This window comes from Chrysemys picta, chromosome 2, assembly GCF_011386835.1.
Source record: "Chrysemys picta bellii isolate R12L10 chromosome 2, ASM1138683v2, whole genome shotgun sequence".
Classification (NCBI taxonomy): domain Eukaryota; kingdom Metazoa; phylum Chordata; order Testudines; family Emydidae; genus Chrysemys; species Chrysemys picta.
Genome location: NC_088792.1, coordinates 242867419 through 242894874, shown reverse-complemented (window position 1 = coordinate 242894874; position 27456 = coordinate 242867419). Strand labels below are relative to the sequence as shown.

General features: G+C 45.8%; 1 long non-coding RNA gene across 1 annotated transcript; it reads left to right on the top strand.

Annotated features, from left to right (window-relative positions):
- Positions 1–264: 264 nt before the first annotated feature.
- LOC135981167 (uncharacterized) lies at positions 265–26661 on the top strand. The gene is made up of 3 exons (XR_010598128.1): positions 265–2471; positions 20641–20780; positions 24979–26661. It is a non-coding gene; the product is annotated as an uncharacterized LOC135981167 (long non-coding RNA).
- The last annotated feature ends 795 nt before the right edge of the window (positions 26662–27456 follow it).

Sequence of the window (27456 nt, the reverse complement as noted above, 5' to 3'; positions counted from 1 at the left end):
ATGGAAGTTTTAGGCTAGTATGGATGTTCTATATTCAATACTGGGACAGATCCTCCGCTGGCATCAATGATATGGCTCCATTGGGTTCAAGGATTGAAGCCAAAGGAGCTATGCCAATTTACCCCAGATGAGATTCTGCTCCAATACGCATAGCATGAATTGCTGGACAGCTGATCTTAGGAGTTAGACAAAACATACAAGGTAATTGCAGCAGAGCAAATAATGCAAAAAACCTTACTCTGAACATTCATTTACATTTTTAAAGACATTTGCTTTGCATGTTCATACCCCTTGTGTACTGGCTCTTGATGAACATAGAGTTGAGTTCTTCAAGGAAAAAAAAGCTTCCGGAAAATGAATTCTAAGGGGCAGATTTCTGATACATAGACTTAATACATTAAGATCTCCCAAAGACATTGCAGGGAATTTCTGTGTCTGTCGCAGGGGGGAGCCACACAATCCATCCTGTTAATGGATGTTGTGTTTGCCACTTATAAGCAGGTTCCCCCACCACTAAGGCCAGCTTCCTGCTTTCTTTATAATCCCTTTCAATGCAGAACTCATCCATCAATGGCTGCTCAGGCACTACACCTTTGAAAACACTCCCTCGGGTGGCTGTAGAGGCAAAAACGACAATCTGGACCTTCATCTTTAAAAGTGTTCCAAATGATGCACTGCACTCAATAACTGTCTCGCCTCATGCCATACTGGAACCACTAGAGGGTTGTCTGGTAATTCGAGTAGGATACTGGACCTGAGAGAATCTTGATTCAATTCCTGGCTTTGTCCCTGACTTGCTGCTTGACTTTGGGAAAGTCACTCCTCCTTTCTGTGCCCCACTCTGCAGGGGAACAGTGAGATTTAATTTGTGCGTGTTTGTAAAGCGCTAAAAGCAACAGCATTATGTGCAGTAGCCATCCCCCAAAAGCCTGAGAGGTACTGAGTCCCCACAACTCCCACTGATGTTAGTGAAAGTTGCAAGTTCTCAGCACCCTGTGGAATCCAGACCTTATTTCTTATCCTGAGTGTAGGGAAATATTGTGTTATCTGAAATACCACTGGGTAGTAATTGGGTAAATGTTGGCATTTTAATGGATAGCAGTGAATGCCTTCTGTATAAAGCTCTTGAGGGCAAAAGAAATATTCAGAGAACAGTACAAGAAATGATTTGTGATTTAGAGAACACACCATACAATGACAGACTTAAGGAAATCAGTTTATTTAGCTTGTCAAAGAGAAGGTTAGCAGGTATCTGGATCACAATGTATATCTATCTACAATGGGAGAAAATATCTGATGCTAGATATTGCATGCGGCTGTTTAACCTAGCAGCCAGAGGCATAACAAGATCCGGTGGCTGGAAGCGGACGTTAAGAAATATTAGAACTGGAAATAAAATGCAAATGTTTAGCAGTGAGGGCAATTAATCATTGGAACAGGTTACCAAGGATTGTGGTCAGTTCTCCTTTAAATTAGGACTGGATATGTTTCTAACATGTATACCCTAGTTCAGTCACAAGTTTTGGGCTAGTGCAGGAGTTGCTGAGTGAAATTCTATGGCCTGTATCAAGTGAAAGGGAGAGACGAGATGATCATAATGGGCCATTTGGCCTTAAAATCTATGAATCTATTAATTATTTTTACAGAAAAGGTAATGTATGCAGGTTGAAGGTCTAACTCCTGAGTTCCTAGTCTTTTGATTTAAGGATGTCTCAGCATGGTTGAACCGAAGACTAAGCTGCTCGATCAATGCTCCGGTTTCTCTGCTCTCTTTTTTTTGAAAAAGGCTTCTTTTGTTTCTAGGGCTGTGCCTGCCTCACACCCTGCCACAGGGGATGTGAAAAAGAATTCCGAATGTCAGCAAAACAACATCCAAAGTACAAAGTCACCAGTAGGTTACAAAAGCTACATTCTGAACTCCAGCACTTTTCAGCTCTTCAGAAAGAAGGAAAAATGTTGATAAATAGCCAAAAAGGCAAACTGGTTAAAACTTTTTTGCGTGTTTTCTGTATTATTGAAAGTTGCTTTGTAAAGCTAAATTGGCAGAATGAATGTTTATACATGCATGTCCATTGAGTTCCCTTGAGACTGTATGCCTTGGGCAGCTATTATGGATGAGTTATTCCACTTCAGAGATGGAACACATTTTGCATCTGATTGGCTCTTACTCTGTCAGATTGTAGGATTCAGAATAAAAAGTAAGTTAAACGCATACCACATATTCTATGGTCAAAGCATGCCCCCCTTTTTCGAAGGCTTGGGCTGCAGTCTGAATGCTATATGCCACTGATAGAAATCTAGGGTGACCAGATGTCCTGATTTTTGGGTCTTTTTCTTATATAGGCTCCTATTACTCCCCACCCCCTGTCCCGATTTTTCACATTTGCTGTCTGCTTACCCTATAGAAATCCCCTGTTAGATGGGAGCATGGAAGAATCTGAAGTAAGACTATTTCCACAAAGAAACTTGAGGTAAATCATCATTCCTGCCATGGATATCAGAGCTACCCTATGGATCACATGACCTATAGTTTACACATGGTTAAGTATAAATATATTTCTGTTAAATATGCTTCTTTTCCAGCAGAGATTTCCTGCTTACATACAGTGTAAGTTTAGATTGGCTACAAATCTCATAGATTACCTAAAAACCTATCTTTTTAGGTAATCTATGAGATTTGTAGCCAATCTATGAGATTTGTAATATAGATTTTATTTTTGTGCTTTATTGTCAATTCATATTATTGATTCCAAATATACATTATATTTGGAAGCTTGATTTTAAATATCGTTTTTTAATGGATTTCTTTTCTTTTCGGGCGCACTCACGCACTTATGTTATTAAAGTGTTGCTCATGAGTGCTGTTGGCATTGGAGGATTTTTGTTTCAAGGGCAGAATACGAAATCAGTTCTGAATAAAGACTGAAATAGAAACAGTAAACAGATATTTTAATAACTCCAGACAACCCTGGGACCCAGCATCAGGCTGTTTCTCTCTCTGGATCCCTGGGCTCTGGGGATAGGGAGTGCGGGTCTCTGGGCTGGGGAGGCACCCCACCTCTGGGCTCTGGGAGGTGGTGTCCAGCGGCTGTGCTCTGAGGGGAAGCAGGTGTGTGTGTCTGGGCTGGGAAGGCACCCCATGGCTGGGCTCGGGGGTGGGGGTGGAGCGGGATGTGGGTGTCTGGGCTGGGGTGGCACCCCATGGCTGGGCTCTGAGGGGGAGAGGGTGTGGGTGTCTGAGACAGGAGGAGCAGAGTTTTCCCCCAAGATGTGCCCCGCTGGCACGTGTGACTGAGGCACCCAATGAAAGCATAACAGAGAAACAGGAACTGGGTTATTGTTTAACTCTCTACTCCTGGGGGAATCTTTTTTGTTATCTGTATTGTTTCAGACATATTTGCTAACTGGTATTTTGAAATAAATTACCAAAATAATTGAAACTGGTGTGATTATGTTGTGTGATTTTGACAAATAAAATATGCAGAATTTTAAAATATTGTGGGCAGCATTTTTAATTTTTTGGTGCTGAATTCCCCCAGGAGTTTGCTATTCCTCTGGAAACCCTGCCCTGTAGTGGACTGGTAACGATATCTGACGACAGCTTTGTTATGGTGTGAAAGGGACACTATCCATTCACTTAACCCAAAATTTAGATTTTGTAAACAAAATAAAAGTTTGGTAAAACCCAATATGCACAGAAATTCAATTAAACTTTTAAAAATCATCAGATCTGCAACATCTTTGGGAACTGGAGCACAACAGTACTGAACTAGTGCGTTAGCAGATCACACCAGTCTTGTCTCACAGTCCAAGCTCAGTGAAATTAAACACAAAAGCATAAATGCCATCAAGCAAATTCTCATCATATAATTCTTTGTTTTAGTAATTTAAGGTCAAATCCTGAGAGGCATTCAGTATTTCTCATCTCCCATTAAAACCAATGGGAGTTGCAGGTGCTCATCATCTCTCTGGATTGTGACCCGTAAGGTATTGGTAGTAACTCTCTATGGGCCAGATAGGGTGACCAGATGTCCCGATTTTATAGGGACAGTCCCGATTTTTGGGTCTTTTTCTTATATAGGTTTCTATTACCCCCCCCCCCCCCCCCACACACACACACCACCTGTCCCGATTTTTCACACTTGCTGTCTGGTCACCCTAGGGCCAGATTCTGTCTGGTCTTGGGAGATGGGGAGTATGCAAGGAGCCTTCCTATCCCCTTGCATGGCCCATGTAAGGGCCAAGCAGATTTGCCACCCTGGCTACACTCAGGGAAGCGCAGGGACTGTTCTTTCTCTAGTCCTCTGGGGAACTGCAAGTTCCAAAATGAGCAGGGAAGGTTGAGTGGAAGGTAGAGCCAACTGGATGCACAATGGGGAGTAAGCTGCAGTGCAAGGGCTGTATGCAGCCTCTGTATGCCCAGGAGCATCAAGAGACATTCTTGGTGCAAAATGCCTCCCACCTGCCCCCTGGAGCAATTCAGCTCCACATCACCTCTTACCAAGAGCCTGTGTCTAAAAGGCACAATCTAGTCCTATTTGATTTTTATCTTCACAGCGTTCCTTTAAATGAATGGGGTCAGAATGTAACATATCTAAATAGACACTGTGTGACTAGGCACCTCTCATTTACAAATCCTGGGGCCTTGGTACACAGTATGCCTGATTCTCATTTCCACTCCGGCCATGTATATGGCCATAAAGTTTAAACTCGATTTAAGGCAAGAGGCCTTACATGGATGCATATGTTTTAAGGTCAAAAGGGACATTAGATCATCTAGTCTGACCTTCTATATAACAGGACATAAAACTTCACTCAGTTATCCCTGCATTGTGTTTGGCTAAAGTTATATCTTCCAGAATGGCGTCCAGCCTTCAGAAAGACACTATTGTTCCCCACATTCTTCCAGAGACTGTCCCCTCAACCCTGCACTTTCTTCTTAGGAAGTTAGCCCAGAGAAGTTTTCTCTACCCGACATATACTATGAGAATGTGTAAGAAACCCTGATTTAATATAATTGTATAAAGCTAAGGGCATCACAGCTGTTACATACACGCAAACACAGATCTGCCAACAGTCCTGGGTTTCACAGCGTGTCCTGCTTTGACCCCCCAAAGCCTTCAGTTCCAGTTGAAGCGGCTCCCGTCCCACAGGGCTGGCTGGGCATGGCTCCCTACTCTTGGTGTCGCAACCCAGACCCTGGCACTCAGGTTTGGCCCATCCACTTCTCTGTCTCCATCTGTGGAGGGGAATATGTACCAAAATTTGAGAGAGGGGCATTGCAATCTAGCACACGAGGTTGCAACACCACTCACTCAAATTTGGCTCATTCATCCCTCGGTTTCCATCACCAGTGAAGTAATCATTATTATTGAAGTAATTAAAAATAGGCTTCTTTCTGAAAAAGCAGCTTACCTTTAAGGCCTGTTTACACTGTTTACAATGGCTCTAAAGCCATTACACTATGCCTTTTATGTTACATCATCACTCAAGGTAATTTTTTAAAAGTATGACTAGAATATGACTACAAGTGTGAGGCAATGACTCTCATTTTATGCAAGGCCATTTGTGTGACTGTAATTTTCCTCAGCTTTTATTCTTTTGTGTATCCGTCTATCTGCAGAGTAAGCATAGGACTCCTTGATCTTTCACTCTGGAATAGATGTTGAAAGGAGAAGTGTGTGTACGTGTCTGGGGGAGGGAGGTGTTACTTCACAGCTTGGCAGATAAAGAACTTTCAAAAGGCTTTAAACATCTTTCAGTGAATCCAAAGGCATTATGGCCTTTTCATTAAAAAATAAAAAAGTTTACTTTATTACCTTATAAAATGGAACCTGAGGCAAAGTGGGGATTTTTTTGTTCACTGACCAAACCTCTTTTCTGTCAGGCAACAGCTATTCATTAACTTACCCTGCAAAAAGCCATCATTTAAAATAATGTTTCTGTGACAACATATGCAGTTTTAGTTTTAGATTCCCAGATAGCATGGGATATTTTTCAATCTCAGGCCTTCAAACTTACCCTGACTGTGCCAGAAATGATCAAAGATCAGTGCTTCTGATTAAAAAGTAAACAAAGTCAAACAAACAAACAAACCTCACATACATGCACAAGCAAAGGAAGTGCAACCACAAATCCATCCAAATCTTTTAGGCTGCTCCCAGAGCTCACACACTGAACGTGCTATAATAGGGCTGACCTGGAAGAGGATTCTGGGAACTGACATACCAATAAACAAACCAAACATCCCATTCTGCTTCAGGATTCCTATATTCAGAGCTGCCACAACAAGTAACTTTTAAATTGGAGAGCCTTCACCCAGGCTTTGTATGCTGCTGTGGGTTTGTGTTTCACTCGCATCAGCATGCTTCAGTTATTTGGGCTGTGGGAGGTGAAGCTGATTAACCAAACTTACTAAACGTAAGAAAGTTAAGAGCAAGAAAAGTCTGATTATCACCTCCAACGTAAATAAATAAGAACTTGGCCCTTGATCCAGCAAAACACTTAAATATAGGCTTAATTTAAGCACAAGTTATGCTATTGAAGTTAGTGGGGCTACTCATTTGCTTTGCTGGATTGATGCCTCAGTACTGTACATCCCCACCTTGCATAAATTCTATGAGGCAGTGGTGTTGGCACAAATAAGTTATTGCATGAAATCTCTTGACATTTCCTATGAAATCTTGTGATGACAGTGTCACTCTGAGTAAAAGGGAATCTTTGCAAGATATCATGAAATGTCAAGGTAATTCTTTTAAAGTCTTATGATGATTCCTGCAACAGCAGTGCAATTACTGGTGATGGTAGACTTTCAGATGGTGCAGAGGTTTAGTGTGGATAAGTATCTAGAAGAAGGAAAATTTCATTTTCTGTCTGTCTGAAAATAAGAGGTGCAGAGGCACAGAAAAATAAAGAAAAAATAAAAATAAATATATGTGTATATATATATATCTTGGAAATACGTGGGGTTCTTCTCAACTTTTAAATGAAAGTTGCACCTATCATTTACTGTTATTGACCCTAATCCTGCAAAACAGTAATCCACATGGGGAACTTTCCACACATGAGTAGCCCTATTGGGCTAAATAGAATTACTCACATGTATAAACACAACCAATGTGTGTACATGTTTTGCAGGATCACAGTCATTTTTTGCAGTCCAGAAGCATTGTCATACTCATTCCAGTCACAGAGGATGTTGTAATAGATTGCCAATTTCAAGCTTGCAACTAAAGTGAGGAGCCTCCTTATGAAATATATGATTCCACAATTACATAAATATTTGGTCTATTTACATGTTGATATCTGTAGGGAGCCTTCACAGCAGGAATATAAGAGTCTCTCCCAGATATACAAGGAAATGCCCTAGGCAGACATTTCTCAATAGGAAGGGACTGATTTATATGTAAATGTCCTTGGTTATATATCACAAGACTTGTGATTTTATTAGGTAGCAGATATAAATTTCACAGTCCTAAACTTCTGAACTATTTCACCTAATTGCCTCTAACATGTTCAAGTACATTTTCAAAACTGGGTACAAACACCTATTTCCTCATCTGTGATACATCAGTGTAACTCCTTTGTGACCCCCTAAACTTTGCCTTCAAGATTTGCATAAGCAGTCATTTGGAAGCAAGTCCTGCATTAGTGCTTACAAATAGACATATGTACAGGCAATCTGGATCACTGTACATGCAAGCAGTCACTTACTTATATAGAGAACTCACATGGAGTTGTATATACACATTTATTTAGCCAGCCACATGTTCTGACAGTAGACAAATATTCTGTCATTATATAATCAAATGAAATGATATATTTCTTCTAAAAGTGACAATGATCCAGTTAAAGTACATGGATCAAATTGTCTCAGAAGGAGGCTGGTATTGAAATTGTGAAATATTCAGCTCATTTGCTAAGTAGAATTTCTGTAACTAGCTCTGTTGGAGCAAGTTCTGTCCTCGGAGCGTCGGAATGATCTGGAGACAGCATTACTCATGCCCAAAGTAAGGCCTGAAGGCCAAACAAGGCATTACAAAGGCCAACGGTGCAGTCACCAATTCTCAATCTTTAATAGAGTCCAGGCCAGTCGGACCAAGACTGAGCATTTAACCCTGGGATTGTAATTTCTGAGGCAGCATCACCAACTTCAAAGCAACTGCAACCATATTCTGCTCCATTTTATGCAATTTAGGTACAACTCTTAGAATCCTGTGCAAATTGCCTGTGCGGGGTCCTTCACTTGAGCAAAGTATGGATGCCCCCTGCCCTACACAATCTTTACTGCCAGATAGTTATAAGGAGTTAAATCCCATTTGTAAATAGTGAGTCAATACCATGATGTCTGATGGAAATGTACAACTAAGTAATCTTATTTCTAGTGGGCAGACACAGTGAGTCAGTGCCATGAATAAGCCTCATTTCTTTTCCCACCCACATTTATTGTCCATTAATTGATGAATAGACAAATAGGAGCTATATCTCAGTGCTAGGGCGTGTCCATTATGTTGGCATCTCCCCTCCCTAGAAGGTCTCTGCCATTCCACTTTTACTCCAGCTCAGCTGAGTGAAAACCAAACAGGGGGTCAGGAATAGGGGACATGACATAAAAGGGATGAGATGAGTTGCTGCTTATTGTAAAAGTGTGAGATGGTTGTAGGGGAAATGGAAAAAAACATGGAGCCTGGCATCAGTCACAGTGTGGAGGTAGAGCAACACAATAGGAGACCAAGTTGAATAATTAGGAAGGAGTAGAGTTATGTAGAGCCTTGACAGTGATGATTAGAAGTATGAACTGGATATGGGGGAAAACAGGGAGCTAATAGAGGGAGTCACTGGGGGAGGTGTCATTGCCAATCTTATATTAATTATTGTATTAATCAGTGAGAGTTACAAAGGCCCCTGTCAAGCCCTGACTTATTAGTTATTGTTTTATTTCAGTTTGCCAATTGGATGGTGACAGCTAAGTGGATGGGTAGGACAGGAATCACAGGAAGTAAACTCATCTCACTTCAGATTAGACTCTGCTGGGTACAGGGCCAGCAGAGGAAATAGCTAAGGATGCAGCCAAAACTGGGACTGGCCCATCAAAGCATGACAGGTGGCAACCTTTGCTATGAAGAAATGCAGGGTTGTTCAGGTGGTCAGGCAACAGGAATTCTAGTTCCCCCTGTTGGGGCTGTTGAAAACAAACAGCTCTCATATTTAGCTCCCCACCCTGAAAAAAATAAGTTTTCTTGGCGACTAATGCATCTTGCAGATTTCTGTGGTTTCCTGGTGAGTTTTGATGGAGTAATATTTGGTTTCTGCTTTCAGTCAGGATGTGATGCCTCTAACTGACAACCATTATCAGCTGAGAGGGGGCCCTCCACGACCTCTCTGTAACCTGGGAGCCTCTCTCTCACCTTGCTTGTTTCTGGTGCTTGAAGGCTACCTTAATTCAGCAATGACCACTGAGAGTTGAAACACCTGTAATACCTAGGAGATTTTTAAACAAGTTTTACCTTCAGTCAAACACATCAGGTGGAACCATTCAGCTGAATTATTTCCAGGCTCTGCTGAGTCCAATTCCCACAGATTGTCTCCCTTCATTTTTTTTGTGGATAAGACTGACCAGCTCAGGAGTGGTGTTTCCCTGTTTTTTATGTAGGAGAAGCTCAGAAAGATCCTATAGACTGTCTCCCCTTGTCTGGGTTTGATAATGTTTTCTAGCAAGGGTGTTGGTAGCAATCTATATTCCCTGAGACCAAGATGCTGTGGTATGGACCCCTGCTTATTCTGGCTGCTATTAGTGTGGCTGGATGTTGTTATTAACAAACACTGTCAATGCTTTTCTTCGTCAGAGGAGGCTGCACGCAATTCTCATACGAGCCAAAATGTGCCCCTCCTGAAGAAGCTGTCTCTTGACATAAGTGTGCTGCCTAGCTATTTTCTTTACATCAACCTTTCAGCTGTGCAAAATGGGGTTAATAACAGCACCTTTATAAAGAAATTTCAGACTTTAATGAGACAAGGTGGATGAGGTAATATCTTTTATTGGATTAACTTCTGTTGGTGAGAGAGACAAGCTTTCCTCAGACAGAGCTCTTCTTCGGGTCTGGGACACTAAGGGCACGGCTGCACTAGAGAGTTTACAGCAGTGTAGCTGCACAGATGCTGCTGTAAGCTCTCTAATGGAGCGGCTCTAAGGCGATAGGAGAGACCTCTCTTGTCAGCTTAACTACTCCAGCCCCCGCGAGTGGCAGTAGCTATGTCAGCAGAAGAAGCTCTCCGGCCATGGGCAGCTAGCCCCCAGCCCGTCCCTTCTGCCTGAGGCCCCACTCCTTCTGTGCCCCCCTGCAGGAGCCCAGAGGCCCCCCACGGCCACTGCCCCTGCCCCAGGCTAGCCTCCCCAGTCCCAGAGTGCTAGGAGGGCAGGTGGCACGGCCACAGCCTCCCCAGTCCCGGAGCGCTGGGAGGGCGGGCGCTACGGCCCCAGCCAGGTCAGCACTGGGGGATTGGAGCCGCACGCAGAGCAGAATGTGGGTGGGGCCAGGCCTATTCAGTCAACATGTGAGTCCTCTTGCTGAAATCATCTCTAATCAGGGGATTGGCTATTATCAATATTCTGCTATCATACAACTGGACCTCTCTTCCCCCTAAATTATTCCAGTTTAGTCTCTTCCTTAGACAGGTAAATACAGGACATGCATATGCTGGTATTGCAATTGTATATGATGTATATTGTAGTTGTACATGATGAAATTATGTTTTTAACCCAAGGAAGATAGACGTTTTGCTGGTGGGTAATAGCCATTATCAGGAGGAGAATCTCTCTTTCTTGGTGTTACACTTACTAAAGGGGGAAAAATCAGAAATGGTCTGCCAGATTAAGAACCTTGATGGCATTTTTACCGTGGTCTCTCCATAGATTGCCATGGGTCAGACGTGCAGCTAGTGGATGACCTTGCATTAAGTATCAGTTGTTCATGCTAATGTAATAACTCAGTTAGGCCATGATCCAAAACCAAAGCCACTGAAGTAAATGGGAGTCTTTCCATTGATTTCAATAGGCTTTGGATCAATCCTGTAGAGCACTAAGTATCGGTCCAGATTTAAATAGAGATTTCTTAATCAAATACTGTTCTCTTAGGCTTAAAGACAGCATAAATAACTGAAACCCCCACAGTATGCAGGGCTCAGTGCAGGTGCTGCTGCCAACAATGCTGTTTTTCTATAAGTACAAAGAGAGAAACTCTTGTCATAAGGCATAAGGATAAAAACAAACAACTTCCTCTTGACATAATCAGGCCAGATGGATGCTGCCTTTGCTGTGATACCTACAAAACACCAGTGCCTGGGATTGGCAAGTGGGGGGCAGCTGTGCCTCCTGTTTTTCTGCTCTACTTTGTGGTTTTATTGTTACCTCATCCTCTCAACCTTCCTCCACCCAATGTATGTATTTTGTTCCCCTGTTGGGTTCTGTCTAGTACTCAGAGTGTAAGTTCTTATGGTGAGACTATTTTTGTTACTTGTCTGTACAGTGCCTTGCACAATGGGACCCTGATCTTTGATTGGGGTTCTGAGGTGTTACTATAGTATAAATATATATCATCACCTTACATTTATAGAGCATGTCTAATCCAGTAGGTCCCAAAGCGTTTTATGTTCTATAGCAGAGGTGGGCAAACTATGGCCCGTGGGCCACATCTGGCCCGCGGGACCGTCCTGCCTGGCCCCCGAGCTCCTGGCTCAGGGGGAGGCTAGCCCCCGGCCCCACCCCTGCTGTCCCTCCTCCCCCACAGCCTCAGCTAGCTCGCTCGCTCCGCCGCTGGCGCAATGCTCTGGGTGGTGGGGCTGTGAGCTCCTGGGGCAGCACAGCAGCAGCGTGGCCCAGCTCCAGCTGGGCGGCACGGCTGTAGCACCAGCAGCCACCGGTGCTCCAGGCAGCGCGGTAAGGAGGCAGGGAGCAGTGGGGGTTGGATACAGGGCAGGGGAGTTCAGGGGGTGGTCAGGGGTCGGGGTTGTGGATAGGGGTCGGGGCAGTCGGTGGGGGGGAAAGGGGGTTGAATGGGGGCAGAGGTCCGGGGGGGGGGCAGTCAGGAAGGAGAGGGGGTTGGATGGGGTGGCAGGGGGCAGTCAGGGGCAGGGGTTCCAGCGGCAGTCAGGGGACAGGGAGAAGGGGTGGTTGGATGGGGCAGGCGTCCCGGAGGAAGGTGGGTGGTGCTCAGGAAGGAGAGGAGGGTTTGGATCGGATGGCAGGGGTCCAGGGGCTGTCAGGGGACAGGGAGCGAGGGTGTGTGGATGGGGCAGGGGTCCCGGGGGGGGGGCGTCAGGAATGAGAGGAGGGGTTGGATGGGATGGCGGGAGTCCGGGGGCGGTTAGGGGACAGGGAGCGGGTTTGTGTGGATGGGGCAGGAGTCCGGGGGGGGGGGGGGGGCAGATAGGAGGTGGGGGCCAGGCCACAACCTCCTCCCCTAACCGGCCCTCCATACAATTTATGAAATCCTATGTGGCCCTCAGGCCAAAAAGTTTGCCCGCCCCTGTTCTATACAGTACTTCAGTCCTTGCTGAAATGCGACCAATTCTCGGGTGCAAAACGGGAGGCATTCTGCATCGGAAATATTACATAACCGGATATAAAATCACAGTTTATTCTCATTAAATAGTTCAGTTAGTGGTACAAATCAGAGGTGGCTTTTGGATATACTGATACAACTTTGGATATACAGGTCTTATGACTCATCTGCGTATACAGTTACACATCCACTGCAATGCTGTCTACTTTACGATTTTCAAAGATTTGTAGTGCTTGTTTTCAGCTATGCATTCTCAGACATTACTTGCTTTGTCCATGCACAGAAGTCACCCGTTTCCCTTTGTAAATGCTCTCCTAATCTCATCATCAGTTATCACTAACAAGTCATTTTCTCCTGCATGACGCCTGGATTGTTTAACAGTCATCAGAACATCACTGACCTGTAACTAAGTCATAGAATAATTGGTGATTTGGTTTTAAGTGAGGTGTGGTGAGGTGAAGGTCCAACTATGAGAAAGAGAATGGAAAAGAGAGACATGGACTGTGTTCCTCCATGATGCTATGGAAAAGAGAATTAGCTTCAAAGCAGAACTGAGTCTCAGTGTGGTTTTTTGGATATTTATTTTGCACTGTGTGTGAATGATATTCCGACTGAGAGGAGACAGGGAGAGCATCTGTGAACTAAAACAAATGCAAAACAATATTCATAAGTGTTTTTTTTTCTGGAAAATAGTTTTGTGACTAATGTCTGAGACTAGGGGCATTAGAGTGCCTGGGTTATGTAGAGCATATTTTCCAGTTCTTGCCCCTCATATTATGATCCAGTTTAGGGCTGAACTGAACCTTTCCTGGGGATATGCCAGAAGAAAACAGATCTGGGGAGGTGCAAGGGTTTCTGCCATTCCAGCAGCTAGGGGCATTAGAGTGGATGCTATATTCCAGCAGCAGAATATAGCAAAACAAATCTACAGTCTAGAGATATGGAGATATGCCGGAGTATGGGGGGAACTGCTTGGTGCCAGGGATAAGGCAGAAAGTTCAAGTGCGGGAGTCTAACACAGAAGACACCTTAGTCAAATAGGTCTCTGATGCTGTTACAGAAGCCTTCTCCAAAGGTTACAGAAGTTCTGGCCCAGATCCCCAAATAGTGACACTACAGCCTCTTTCTGTGGATCCACCACCTGTAAAGGGCAGGAGGTAATAGACACAATTTAGAGAAGAATCTTGGGCATGGAGGGGCCAAAGATAGCTTCAGCAATTAGAAAGAGAAGCAGAGCACATGGGAAAGCGAGCAGAGGTCACAGAAAACAGGAGCTGGCACAAGGTCAGTGTTTATTCTTTTAAATACAAGGCGGAAGCTCCCAGTATGTGTTCATTGAAAACATTATTCTGTTTTGTTTATTCAGGGGAAGATTAAAGCAGGATTCTCAGAACTGGGAACAAAGCCTTGTGGTTGTATATTATGTATCTAACAGTAGTCCTCTCTCTCTGATAACATTAGAAACCGTCATGTGCTTCTAGTCCTAGATACAAAAACCAAATTTCACAACCCTCCCTCCCGCCCATGCGGGGCAGCTGGATCAGTTGTTAAGATTTGAGCCAAGAACAGGGGTCGTTGCCTGGCCAGCGTGTTTGTAGCCAGGAAGCTTAGGTCTTGTGAAACTGCTGCCTTCAGTCTCCTCTGATCACATTGTTTTTTGCCTACTTATAGTTCCATTGCAATAATGGGCCCTACGTTTACTGAACTAACATAGAGCTATCAGTGGTTAGATAACAGTTGCCATAGAAATCCCTAAGATAGGTAGGCAGGTTTCAGTTTCCCCCATGGGTATGGCTGGGATGGTCAGCAATAATATACTGAAGAGTAAGCAAATTGTACTCCATGGCTGAAGCCCTCCTGAAGAAGAGATAGGTTTGAAGGGTTAATGTCAGTCTGAGAAACACCACCAATGGTCTATTATCAATACTACACAGCAGGATATAAAGCAAAAGTTTCACCTGAGATGACACAGCTGCTGGGAGGTGTGATTCCCACCTTGGGTAGACATATACACGCTAACTCTGCTTTGGCTAGTGACTAAAAATGGCTGTATGGCTATTGTGGCATGGATGGGGGCTTGGGCTGACTGCCTGAGTATGTACCCAGGGGGTTGTGTTGTGTTATATTTGGGCAGATATCTGTTTTTAGGCACTAGCTCTAACATCTACATCTACCCAAGCAGGGAATTGCACCTCCCAGGTGCTGTGTAGACGTACCCTTAGGGGGGTATTTGTGAGCACCACAGATCTATTAGCAAAAGCCCTCAGAAATCAATATATTGGGGGGGGGGAGAACAATTAAATAGGTAGGACTATTACAGCCTCTGTTTTACAGCAGAGTCAAATCTTAATTAGCACATGCTGATGGAAACAGAAATGTACCAGTTATGTGACTCTGCTGATATTCAGGGGCTCATAGGAATGCACTTTGCTGGGGTAGAGTCATATTTATTTTATTAATTACTTTGAGGTTCTTACACTGCTAATTTGTAAACATACTTTTAAAATTACATTGGTTTATGCAGTGTTGGGGTAGCTGTGTTGATCCGAGGATATTAGAGAGTCAAGATGGGTGAGGTAATATCTTTTATTAGACCAACTTCTGTTGGTGAAAGAGACAAGCTTTTAAGTTACACAAAGCTCTTCTTCAGGTCAGGATCTGGCCCAGACTTGAAGAAGAGCTCCACCTAAGCTCAAAAGCTTGTCTCTTTCACCAACAGAAGTTGGTCCAATAAAAGATATTACCTCCCACACCTTGTCTCTTGAAAATTACAGTACGATTCACTTGTGTGGGAAGCAGCCACAACATGAACAGTGGCGCTCACATTAGGGTATCTGTACTAGCCAACAACTATTCATTTCACACCTGTTAATTGTTACAAATAGATTTGTGGACAAAACTGTGCACTACACTCTCAAAGTTAGACCTGTGTAAATCCAAAGTAATCCTATAGACCACTGCTCTTAGGCTTCTCTCTCTAACTACCACTCTGACAAATTCTGCAATGACTTAGTGCAGCTCATGGTAGAATTTGGCCATCTGTCTTTCTGTGTAACAACTATTACAAACCTTTCTAGCCAGCTAGCAAGACCTGATTTATTGGCAAATTACACTGACAACCCATTGTTTCTGACCAAGTTCTTAAACCCAATGAAATCTCACTGAAGTCAACCAGATTGGTTGGGGTGAATTAGCACAGAATTGATCCCTTAGGTTCTAGCTCCTACTGGAGTTAATGGGAGTTTTACCATTGACTTCAATTGAAGCTGTTTCAGGCCCTTAATATGGGTCGGACGGACAAGGATGCTCATAGAAAAATTAAGTCATATTTTAGATTTCTTATTTTTCTCCATGGATCGTGTCTCCTTTTATATAGAAGATGCCTTTTCTGTAGAAGTTATCACTGACAGCTCCCGATTGTCCTAAAAAGAGGAGGTTAGTTCTTTCTCGTCTCTTTGAATTTTAATCATGTTTTTAATCAGGGACAGGCAAATAGCCTTTATTTTAAATGTACTTCTCTTTCTTCCTCTCTGATTCCATTGCCCAGACACACTTCTCCTACATCCACAACACAGCAAACTATATTTGGTGCTGCATGTGAATTATAAAAGAGTTGCATGTTACGTCCTTGTGGAGAAAGCATCCGAAAGGTTGAGTCATCCAAGAGCTAAGCCATCAATATGTGATCTGAGTCTTGACACAGGTGCTTTTAATTGGTTAATAAATCTGTAGAGAGGGTAAAACATCAGTAAAATGAGACTTCTTTGTAACCTTTGTTTACAGCATACTGACCGATAGAGGCCTGTCCTGATTTACTGTGTTATACCTGATGTAACCAGTAACACTGTACATGAAATGGAAAATATAGGGGTGGTTAATTAAGAATTTTTTGTGTTTCATTCCTCATTTCTCTTTTTTATTAGCTTAGGAAGGATGGTCTTGAACAGAAGACAGCGAAAAAGGAGTCAGGAGATGTGGGCCAACATTTTAAAAAGTACTTATGGGTGCATCAGGTTTTGTTGCTGAACATCCACCCTCTGAAAGTCAAGTCCCTTTAAAGTGCCTCGAATTGAGCACTCAAAAATTCATGCGCCCAAAATCAATAGTCACTTTTGAAAATCTTGGACAAGGATTCTTTTTCCTATTGTTCTTACACAAGTCACTTAAAGTCCAATTACAGAGAAGACTCAGGGATCTCCACCTTCTCTTCCAGTGCACACATACAGACAGGCAGCTGTAATTTGGCAAACTGCTCTGAAGGCACATTTGCTCTTTCCAGCACTAGTCGTTCCAGAAAGGATATTGCAAGTTAAAGCAGAATCAGGCCCACTGCCTCTGATGATGTGTATGGCAGTTGTGTTATGCAGTATTCACAATAGTTTCTCATACATAGAGTATGTTTGTTATGCATTTTCTTAACTTTTAATGAAATGTTTAAGGAGATTCTGTTGCCTGAGAGAAACATTCTGTTTGTAAACAGCTTGGCCCACGTCACATATTTTCCCTAATTTTTTCCCCTGCTTGTTATTTTATTGCTAAGGGCACATATAGGCAAACAGAATTTTTGTTTTTAAATAGTTCATCTGCTCTTGCTGCTTATTTCTGTCATAATCCTGTGGTTCTGATTGGGGTCAGTTCAGGTCATAATCCTCTGGTTCTGACTTGGTTCAGTTGAGGTCATAAACCTCTGGTTCTGACTGGGGTCAGCTGAGGTCATAATCCTCTTTTACTAACAGAGATCCCTGGAGGTCATAATCTGTTTGTGACACTGCAGTCATTTTAGCAGAAGCCAGTTTGATGTCAAAAACAGGATTCTAGCTTCAAGTAAGGAAGGAGTGGCATGAGCTGTTAAAACTGTGAGGATTCAAATATCCTTACTTGATTATAGGTGGCTACATTTTCTGTACATTTAAATTTCTAAACCCCCTGAGTCCAATTCCTCATTGGCCTGCTCCTTGTACAGTCACTTACAGTGAGTGCAGAACTCTACCATTCTGACTGGTAGGATTTTACATCACTTTGGACTCATTTTGCGAGAGCAGAGTAACAATTAATCAGGCCTTCTGTGTGCAGTGACAGCAGGCGTTTAGTTTTCAGAGTTGTTGGAACCTGTCACAGAGGAGGAGACACACATACACGGCTCTCTCATGGAGACTTTACCTTTGTTTTCTTACTGTTTTCTATAGTCTAAAAGCCACTTTAGACTGAAAAGAAATACTTGCTCTTTGGATATGGAATAATGAAAGACTAAAGAAAAGAATAAATAGTGACAGAAATATAGAATACACATTATATTATATATATGCAGAAATAATTTAAAATTAAATATTTCCAAAGTTTTGTAAGCAATATCAACAGACTAAATGTATCTGTTTATTAATTGAAAGATGAACACAACTATGGTCATTTTGAAAATTGAATTGTTTGTTGTTTATGGTGGCATGGAACTGTGGCTGTCTCTCAGATGCCTTATCATGAGAAATACAAGATTTTATTCCACAGAGTAGACATAATTGCTGGGGTGGATGGGAAGGCATGTTCCCTTCTCCTTAAGTTTTCTTATCCAGTTGATAGTCACTCCAAAGTAGTTGGCTGGGAACCCTCCCAGTTCCTGTCGCTTTCTAGTGGTGCATGTATTAGACCAGCTCACATGCACCCATTGCTCTGCATTTACAGGGGCAGTGATATTTTATGTGATAAAAAGGCAGATTCTGTGGACTAACTTGCCATCTGAAACTCTGGTCCCCTTCTCCTGGGGCATGGGATGGAGGAAAGGAGATTCTCAAGAGAGGTGTCCATTTCTGTGCTTGTGAGGATATATGAAGATTCCATATATCCTCATATAGAATGTCTATGATACATAGGTGTAAGATACTGAATCTGCAGTTGGAACATAACAATTGTGACTTGCAAAACAGGGCCCTGAATATCTACTAAATCCAAACGGCGAAAACTTAAATGGCAAAATTTCTATAATCACTCTGCCAGTGTTTTCATGAAAAGCAGAAGTGAGTCCATTTCAAGTCCTGTGCAACTGAAAGAGCTTTGAAAATTTTCTCTTTTAAAAATTGATTTCTCTAGTCCTGAGCAAGGCCCTTAAAACTCTCATTACCTTTTCCGCACCCCTGTAAAGGATCTGTAGCACAGCCATGCATAGTCAGAAAGCTGACTGTCAATTTTAACCATCGCTTTAAAACAAGGCCAAAGGTCATTAAAGGCTGAAATGCTCATTTTGGCAGGCAAGGGCATGATTTGCCTGTTTTAACTACATAGGTGCTTCTGCCAAGCTGAAATTGTGTTATTAGCTATTGAAAGGGAGCAAGAGAGAACATGCCATTTTAAATTACATGTTGACCCGTTTGTAGTCCTGGGTTATCTGGGATTGATCTGATTTTCTAGCTTGCCCATTGGGTGGGATAGAGGCTTTAAAAAAAAAAAATCTAGGATTTTCTCCATTGTGTTTGTGTAGGGCCTAGCACAATGGGACCCAACCTGGTTAAGGTGTCTAGGTGATACCACAATATACATTTTAAATAATAATAATTGATACATCTGATGCAGGAGTACAGATTATAAGTGATAGCGTTTTGGGGCTCCATTCACCTCTGCTCATGCAGGGATGTGTGTTGCTTGGGTCCCAGAGCATTCACCCATATGAGAGCGTAGGCAGTGGTTCTGTCACTGGAAGGCAGTTTTAACTGGGGCTGGGGCTCCATTAGAGGTTGCCTAGAAATGCAATAAGGGCCTGATCCAAAGACCACTGAAATCCATGGGGGACTTTCCAGTGGGCATCAGCTCAGGCCCTACATCAGCACATCCAGGAATGCTTCTTCCCTGGCCAGGGCTGCCCAATTTCGGGTCTATACACCAATCAGTACTGGGTCTCCCCAATGGGGGAAGGATGGGGTTGCCCCGGCCTGAACCCAGCCCCAGCCTGGACCTGCCATGCCTAGGGGAGGGGCACCTATCCCGCAGTCCCAGCCCTGGAGCTGCTGCGGTGGGGAGAGGTGCCTCTCGCCCCCAGACCAGGTGCTGCTGTGGGGAGAAAGAGCTGGGGGGGGGGTCCTATTTCCCTGCTGTAGCCACGGGGCAGCCTGCATCCCAAATCCCTCACCCCTGACCCCACCCCAGAGCCCGCACCCCAAACCAGAGCCTTCACACCCCTCCACCCCAGCCCTCTGCCCTAGCTCTGAGCCCCCTCCCACACCCTTGGCCCACATCACCTCCATATTGGTGCACATAACAAAATTATTTCCGCACATGTATGGGAAAAGTTAGAGGGAACACTGTTTGTTTGTGAGTGCTTTGCACTGCTGTACTCACATCTCCATGAACCAGATTTTCACTGCCTATACTCTGTGTGCTGAAAAACGCTAGCCGAAGATGAGGAGGGTAGAATCAAGCCTGTACGTTGGTACTACAGCCAGTATCTTGGTATAAAATTAACATAAATTGCTGGCTTCTTGGCTGTATTGTTGTTGTTTTCTGCCTAAATGATAAATGAGAGCCATGTGGTATGGTCTTTCTTGGGTCCCTGATACTTTTCATTTGGTTCACCATGATGCTATCCAAACTTTTATAGGCCACTGTCAAGCATTGGGACATTTGGGATGCATAGTCCTGCCAGCTGAAAATGACAATGACAAGCCATGACAGTCATCCTGTGATTCGTGACTTACTGGGGTAGTGGGGGCTACGTTCCTATGCTCAACAATGCCAAAGTTGGTTGCAGAGTTTTGTTCCCCTGTTACTAAGTCACGTGGTTCTAGTATGTGGTTCTGCTCTAGTTTTGTTTTGGAACAGTCCCACCATAGGTCCCGTGGGGCCAGAAATAACACAAATTCTGTACAATAGCTGAAAGTGCATTATGGGGTCTATTATATGAGATAAATAAGATAAGGACAAGGCTCTTATCTAACAGACCTACAAATAAAACGCTTGTTTGTGGCTCTAGGATATTATCTGGCCTTAGAGTGAAATATGCATTTGATGCTTCTACAGAGCCGAGGAGCAGAGCAGTTGTCCAGACTTCCTGATACCCACGTGGTACTGACGTTCTTTATTTCAACTCCATTCTTAGATCCCAGCTGTGCAACTGAATTCACGTGGGTGGAACCTGGAACCCATGCATCTCTGTCGTCTTTACTGGGAGTCCACACCGCTTTAAGAATGGATCAGATGTCAACATCAGCCGCAGATTGTCAATTGTAACACTTCCAGGTAGGGGTTATATATCTCTTTGTGTGTGGACAGTGTTGCGGATTGTGGGGGAGTTAGGGCCCTGCACCCCCGACTTCCTGCGATTCACCATGACTCTCAGCCAGCCAGTAAAGCAGAAGGTTTATTTGGATGACAGGAATACAGTCCAAGACAGGTCTTGCAGGCACAGACAACAGGGCCCCCCTCAGTTAGGTCCAGCTTGGGGTCCCAGGGCATGCCGGCCCACCCCCCTTGGGGGGTCAGAGCCATCTCTGCCTCCCAGCCATCTCTCCAGCCTCCTTCCAGCCTGCTTCCAGCCTGCTTCCCGCACTCTCCCTCAGCGACCCCTCCCACAGCCTTTGTTCAGTTTCCCGGGCCCCGGAGTCATCTGACCTCCAACCCCCTCCTGGGTTCTCATGTTACAAGCTCAGGTATGTTCCCTTGGGCCGGCTCCCATCCCCCGATGCAGACCATCCTAGTCACACTCCCCTGTCAGCATTCACAGACCACAGTAAGAACAGTCCCAGTTCGTCACATCTCTCCCCCCTTCGAGACCGAACTGAGCAGGGTCACTTTAGCCAGTGACCCGGGGAAGTTCGAACCTACCCCCGTTCCCATGGATGCCCCCGCATCCCTCCAGTTCCTTGGTGGGAGTTACACCAGGCCCCTTCCGTTCCACGCCCCCCCTTAGGTCGGGGGTGCTTGATGGCACTCGCAGTTCGCATGTGGGAAGGTTTATGCGGCCTGTGCCCTTTTCCCACCCCCATACCTCTGGGGCTCCAACTGGGCTGTGGTCTTCTCCCAGCACTCCAGTCTGGAGGTCTGTGCTTTGGGCTCTCTTGGTTTAGAGCCGCCCTTTTAACCTTGGCCACCCTCTGGAAAGGATCCTTTATGCTGGGCAAGGGTCCTAAAGCTGTTTTCCCCTTGTCCCAGGCCTTCCTCCCCCTCTGACAGGGGTCACAGGATCCGCAGTACTGTCGGACAGTAACAAAGACCCCAGGCCAGTAAAAGCTCCGTAGCAGCCTCTGCTGGGTACGCCAGGTTCCCTGGTGCCCTGAGAGGGGAATGTCATGGGCCCGGCACAGCAGCTGGCGGCGATACTTCTGGGGTACCACCAGCTGCCTCCTGATCCCCCCTGACTCCATTTTCCCTGGGGGAGCCCATTCTCGGTACAGGAACCCCTTCTCCCACAGGAACCTTTTCCGGCCACCTCGTCCCATGGTCTGTACCGCATTGAGGTCGGCCAGGTCCCTTATTTTCCGCAAGGAGGGGTCTCTCTGTAGCTCGGCCTGGAACTCAGCAGCTGGGACAGGGATGGCCACCTGCTCTTTCTCGCCCGCTGGGTCCGAAGCTGCAGCCTCCCTGAGCCGCGTCCCTGGGCGTTCCCTCCCCACCAGGTTAGGGTCCTGCGCCTCAGGCAAGGCACCCCCCCCAAGGCCAGGGCGCAGGGCCCCTCGCCGGCTCTGACTGCGGGTCACAACCAGTGCCTTTTGGGGGTTGCTTGGCCAGTTCTCCAGGTCCCCCCCCATCAATACCTCAGTGGGCAAATACGGGTGTACCCCCACATCCTTGGGGCCCTCCTTGGCCCCCCACTTCAGGTGTACCCTTGCCACGGGCACTTTGACTGGTGTTCCGCCCACCCCCGTCAGGGTCAGGTAGGAGTTGGGCACCACCTGATCTGGGGCCACCACCTCGGGCCGGGCCAGCGTCACCTCTGCGCCCGTATCCCAGTATCCATTGACCTTCCTCCCATCCACCTCCAGGGGAACAAGGTACTCTCTCCGGAGGGACAGCCCCGCGCCCACCGTATAAACCAAAAACCCTGAGTCTGGGGCATCCAGCCCCGTAGAGGAGCTGGCCTGGGGCCCTTCTCTCTCTTGAGCAGTTGATAAGCTGCCAGCCCCTCTTGCGTGAGAAGCCTGCCCCTCGTCCGTCTGGGCCTCTACCAAGTTAACCCTATGCGGGTTCGGTCTGCTCAGTCTGTCCTTGAGCTTGGGGCACTGGGCCCGAACGTGGCCTCTTCGGCCGCAGTAATAGCAGCTCATGTCCTGTGGGTCCCCTCGAGCCGGTCGGTTGTCCCTGACGCTGGGCATTCCCCGTGGGAGGGGATTCCCCATATTCCCTCTTTGGGAGGTCCCAGGGTGACTCTCTCTCTGCATCGCGGCGGGCCTGTTCCTTTGGGGCTCCTCCCTGCCACCCCCTGACCGGCTCTTTACAAACTCATCAGCCAGCTGCCCGGCGTGTCGCGGGTTCTCTGGCTTTCTGTCCACCAACCACAGCCTCAGGTCGGATGGGCACCGCTCATACAGTTGCTCCAGTACCAGCAGTTTAATCAGGTCCTCCTTCGTCTGGGCCCCACCAGCCCACTTGCTGGCGTATCTTTCCATGCGGACGGCTAGTTGCAAATATGAGATCTCAGGGGTTTTATCTTGACCCCGGAACCTTTCCCGGTACATCTCAGGAGTCAGCCCAAACTCTCGTAGCAGGGCCTTTTTGAATAGTTCGTAGTCCCCTTTCTCTGCCTCTCCCAGTTGGCGGTACAATGCCACGGATTTGGGGTCCAGTAAGGGGGTAAGGACCCGGAGTCTGTCCGCGGGATCCACCCGGTGCAGCTCGCAGGCCGTCTCAAAGGCCTCCAGGAAGTCATCCATGTCCTCCCCCTCCTTGTATGGGGCCATGATGCACTTATCAAAGCTCCGTGCAGTCCTGGGTCCCCCCTCACTCACCGCAGCCGGGGGTTCGCTGCCCTTCAATCTCGCCAGTTCCAGGTCATGCTGACGCTGTCTCTCTTCATGCTGTCTCTGTCTCTCATTCTCCTCCCGTTCATGCTGTCTCTGTCTCTCTTCACGCTGATGCTGTCTCTCTTTCTCCTCCCGTTCATGCTGTCTCTGTTGTTCACGATCCTCCAGCTCTCTCAGTTTTAGCTCTTTCTCCCATTCCAGCCAATTCCGCTCCACGGATGCCGAACGTCGCCGGGAGGATCCTCTGCTGGCCGGCGAGCTTCGCCGGGGGGACCCCCTGCTGGCCGGGGGGGTCACGGCGCCTTCGGTATTTGCTGGGCTCCTCCCCACCCTTCCCCTAGGCATAGGAAGGAGGGGTCTCGGGAAGCCCTCAGCAGCCGGCTGACCACTCCCAGCTGGGACAGACCCTGGTGCCTGCGCTGCATTTGCCAGGCTGCTTCCCTGAGACACAGGGATCAGTTCATTCGCACGATCTTCCGCCTCCAGCTGGGCAATGAGCTGTTCTTTGGTGAGCCTCCCAATGCGCAGCCGCCTCTGCTTGCACAGCTCCACCAGGTCGCTCTTAAGCCGCTTGGCATACATCTTCCTGCTGGCCACTCACCGGCCTGTGTGCTCACAGCTCCCCACAGTTCCCAGGGGGACCCCTAGTGTGCCAGCCCTTCTCGAGGTCACCACCTCTCTGCCAGGGTCGAGCTGCAGACTCCTCCGCCCCTGGGACCACTCGCTGCGATCCCCCCGGGGGACCCTGTTACCGCAAAAGTCCTTCTCGCTGGTCACACACTCCCAGGGGTAATAACCGTCTCTCTCCCACTCTTCAGCGTGCCTGGTCCCCGTCAATCCCCCTTCGTTTTACTGCTCCCCAGTCACTTACTGCAGGAAGCGCCGTCCACGGGGTGCAGTAGATCCCACCTCTGCCACCAGTTGTTGCGGATTGTGGGGGAGTTAGGGCCCTGCACCCCCGACTTCCTGCGATTCACCATGACTCTCAGCCAGCCAGTAAAGCAGAAGGTTTATTTGGATGACAGGAATACAGTCCAAGACAGGTCTTGCAGGCACAGACAACAGGGCCCCCCTCAGTTAGGTCCAGCTTGGGGTCCCAGGGCATGCCGGCCCACCCCCCTTGGGGGGTCAGAGCCATCTCTGCCTCCCAGCCATCTCTCCAGCCTCCTTCCAGCCTGCTTCCAGCCTGCTTCCCGCACTCTCCCTCAGCGACCCCTCCCACAGCCTTTGTTCAGTTTCCCGGGCCCCGGAGTCATCTGACCTCCAACCCCCTCCTGGGTTCTCATGTTACAAGCTCAGGTATGTTCCCTTGGGCCGGCTCCCATCCCCCGATGCAGACCATCCTAGTCACACTCCCCTGTCAGCATTCACAGACCACAGTAAGAACAGTCCCAGTTCGTCACAGACAGTACTTAACACATTGTGGATACTACCATAATGCTATTAATAATGTGCCTCATTTTGTATGCAACATGCAGGTGGTTACCACATCAAGCATCCCAAGCAGCATATTGCTGGAAGTGCCACATAACAGGTTAACTCTTGAAAGCAGAAGAAAAGGAGTGGGCTCAAAGGATATCTTGTTTTTTCCAAGCCAAGTGCTGTTTTCTTGAACCTCTTGTAAATGGAAGACCTCTGCTAAAGGGTAAGGATATGAGGAGTTGTTGTTGTTAATTTTACTTTAATTAAAGATAAGTACAATGCTTTAAAAATCCAACTACACTTCTCAAAAGCAGTAATAAACCACATAATAGACCACCCACTGTTCAATGTAATTGATGAAGCAGAATGGATAATATACTGTTGTTCCCCATGCTGCCTCTTGCTCTCAGAATTTCCATCAGTCAGACTTAATCTGAATACATTCATATATAATGATGTCTATCTATGGAGAGATGCTTTAGAATGAGCAGATTCCTCTTTATTTTTTAATGCTAACACCATTCTCCTCTGTGTGTAGATTTTTGAGCTGAAGTTTAAAGGAATCCTGTGTCACAGCCGCCTGCGTTTTGCAAGCCTTGAATGTGGGCATCTTGCCATTAAGACATGCTATGCAAAGTGTGATACAGCAGTAAACTGCTACTGGTGTGAGTCAGAAACACATGCAGGATACTGCAGAACATTATTATATACTGTCTAATGTTGGGATAAAAGGGACATGTACGTGCACGCGTGCTAAATAGTGCAGGGCAGGGAATTCAATTTACAGTATGTATTTCAAATATTCAGCTTTAGAGCACTTGCAACAACAGCTTAAGCTGCATAGCAACTCTTGAATCACAAAACCATAATGACATTTTTTAAAAAGAATATTCTCCGCTCTAGTTACAGTGTTTCTAATGATTAACATTGCCCAAGAAGATGTCACCAACTTTGTAACTCCTTTCACTGCCTGTATGGATCTAGAATCTGCTACCACAGCTATGATCTTGTAGCTAAGGATGGATCACAAACACTGGAGGGCAAAACGATCAGTTTCCACACCATAAACATTCACCTGAGGAAATGAGATTGTTTTATTGATGTGTTTTTTTCTGGAGATGGAGCTGAACTAAACCTTTGATTTCAAAGATCTTAGTATCTAAACCTGGATCTGAATTTTGCAAATGGGCTAAAACCTAAACACAGTGTCTGAACTCCCTTTGAACTTTGAGTGTTCAGTATTGCCCCTGGAACTCATCTCTAGGGTTTTCTTAAGAATTCAAAAATTTGATCAAGATTGAGATTTCACCATTTCCATTAGTTAGCATACTTTTCTCTTCCAGTAAAAATGGTGAGATTGCACTCTAGACTGGAGCGATTTACAAATCTTCATATATTTTCCCTAAAGAAAATTCACTATTTACACAGAGCAAAGTTAAACATTCTTGAATGTTCCTTTCAAGTCTAGATAAACAATAACAAACCTTAGTTATGGAACTTAGTATGCTAAATATACTAGGGATGATTGAACTGAATCATTAATTTCCTACCAAGTGCAAATAACAGCTGTATTTTACCATAGATACACTAATATTCATAATGGTTTGTGTCTTTGGCTTGCTTCAGGCACATTTAGAATCAGAAGATATTCTATTTCTGAGTATCAGTGGTAGGACACTTGTGTAAGAATACCATTTAACTCGGGATGGTGGACTGTGTGCCTCTAAAAGTGACACCTTAGCCCAGGGGTCGGCAACGTTTGGCACGCGACTCGCCAGGATAAGCACCCTAGCGGGCCGGGCCAGTTTATTTGCCTGCTGACACGGCAGGTTTGGCCAATTGCAGCCCCCACGAGGGATGTGGTGGCCGCGGCTTCCCGCCGCCCTCATTGGCCCGGGACGGTGAACCGCGGCCAGTGGGGGCCACGATCGGCCGAACCTGCCACGTCAGCAGGTAAATAAACTGGCCCGGCACGCTAGGGTGCTTACCCTGGCGAGCCGTGTGCCGAACGTTGCCGACCCCAGTCCTCAAATCCTCCCAGCAGGCCAATAATGTCACTGAAGATGGTGTTCAGAAAACATTTATATTGTATTTTTTATATTGAATTTCTTAGAAATAATAAAACTATCATACAACTTTATACAATTCTTCGCCTGCCAGAGAGTTTTTAGTGTTTGCCAGACACCTGGCAACGCTTCAGTTCAGTCGGTTTGTTGATGTTTGGCCTCAGTGACTGAGCAGTTGAAACCTCCAGGATTGCAGCAAGGTGTGCATCAAATAGTTGTAATCGGTATTTTGACTTGTTTATATTCATTGTGGAAAAAAGTGATGCTGCTAGGGTGACCAGATAACAAGAACAAAATATCGGGACACATTGCGGGGCGGATGGGGGTAGAAAGGGCGTTGAAGCAAAAAAAAAAGCCGGAGTGCAAAATATATTGGTTGGGACGCGGGACAAACAAATATCGGGACAGTTCTGATTTTATCGGGACGTCTGATCACCCTAGATGCTGCCTCCATGGCTGACTCTGCCC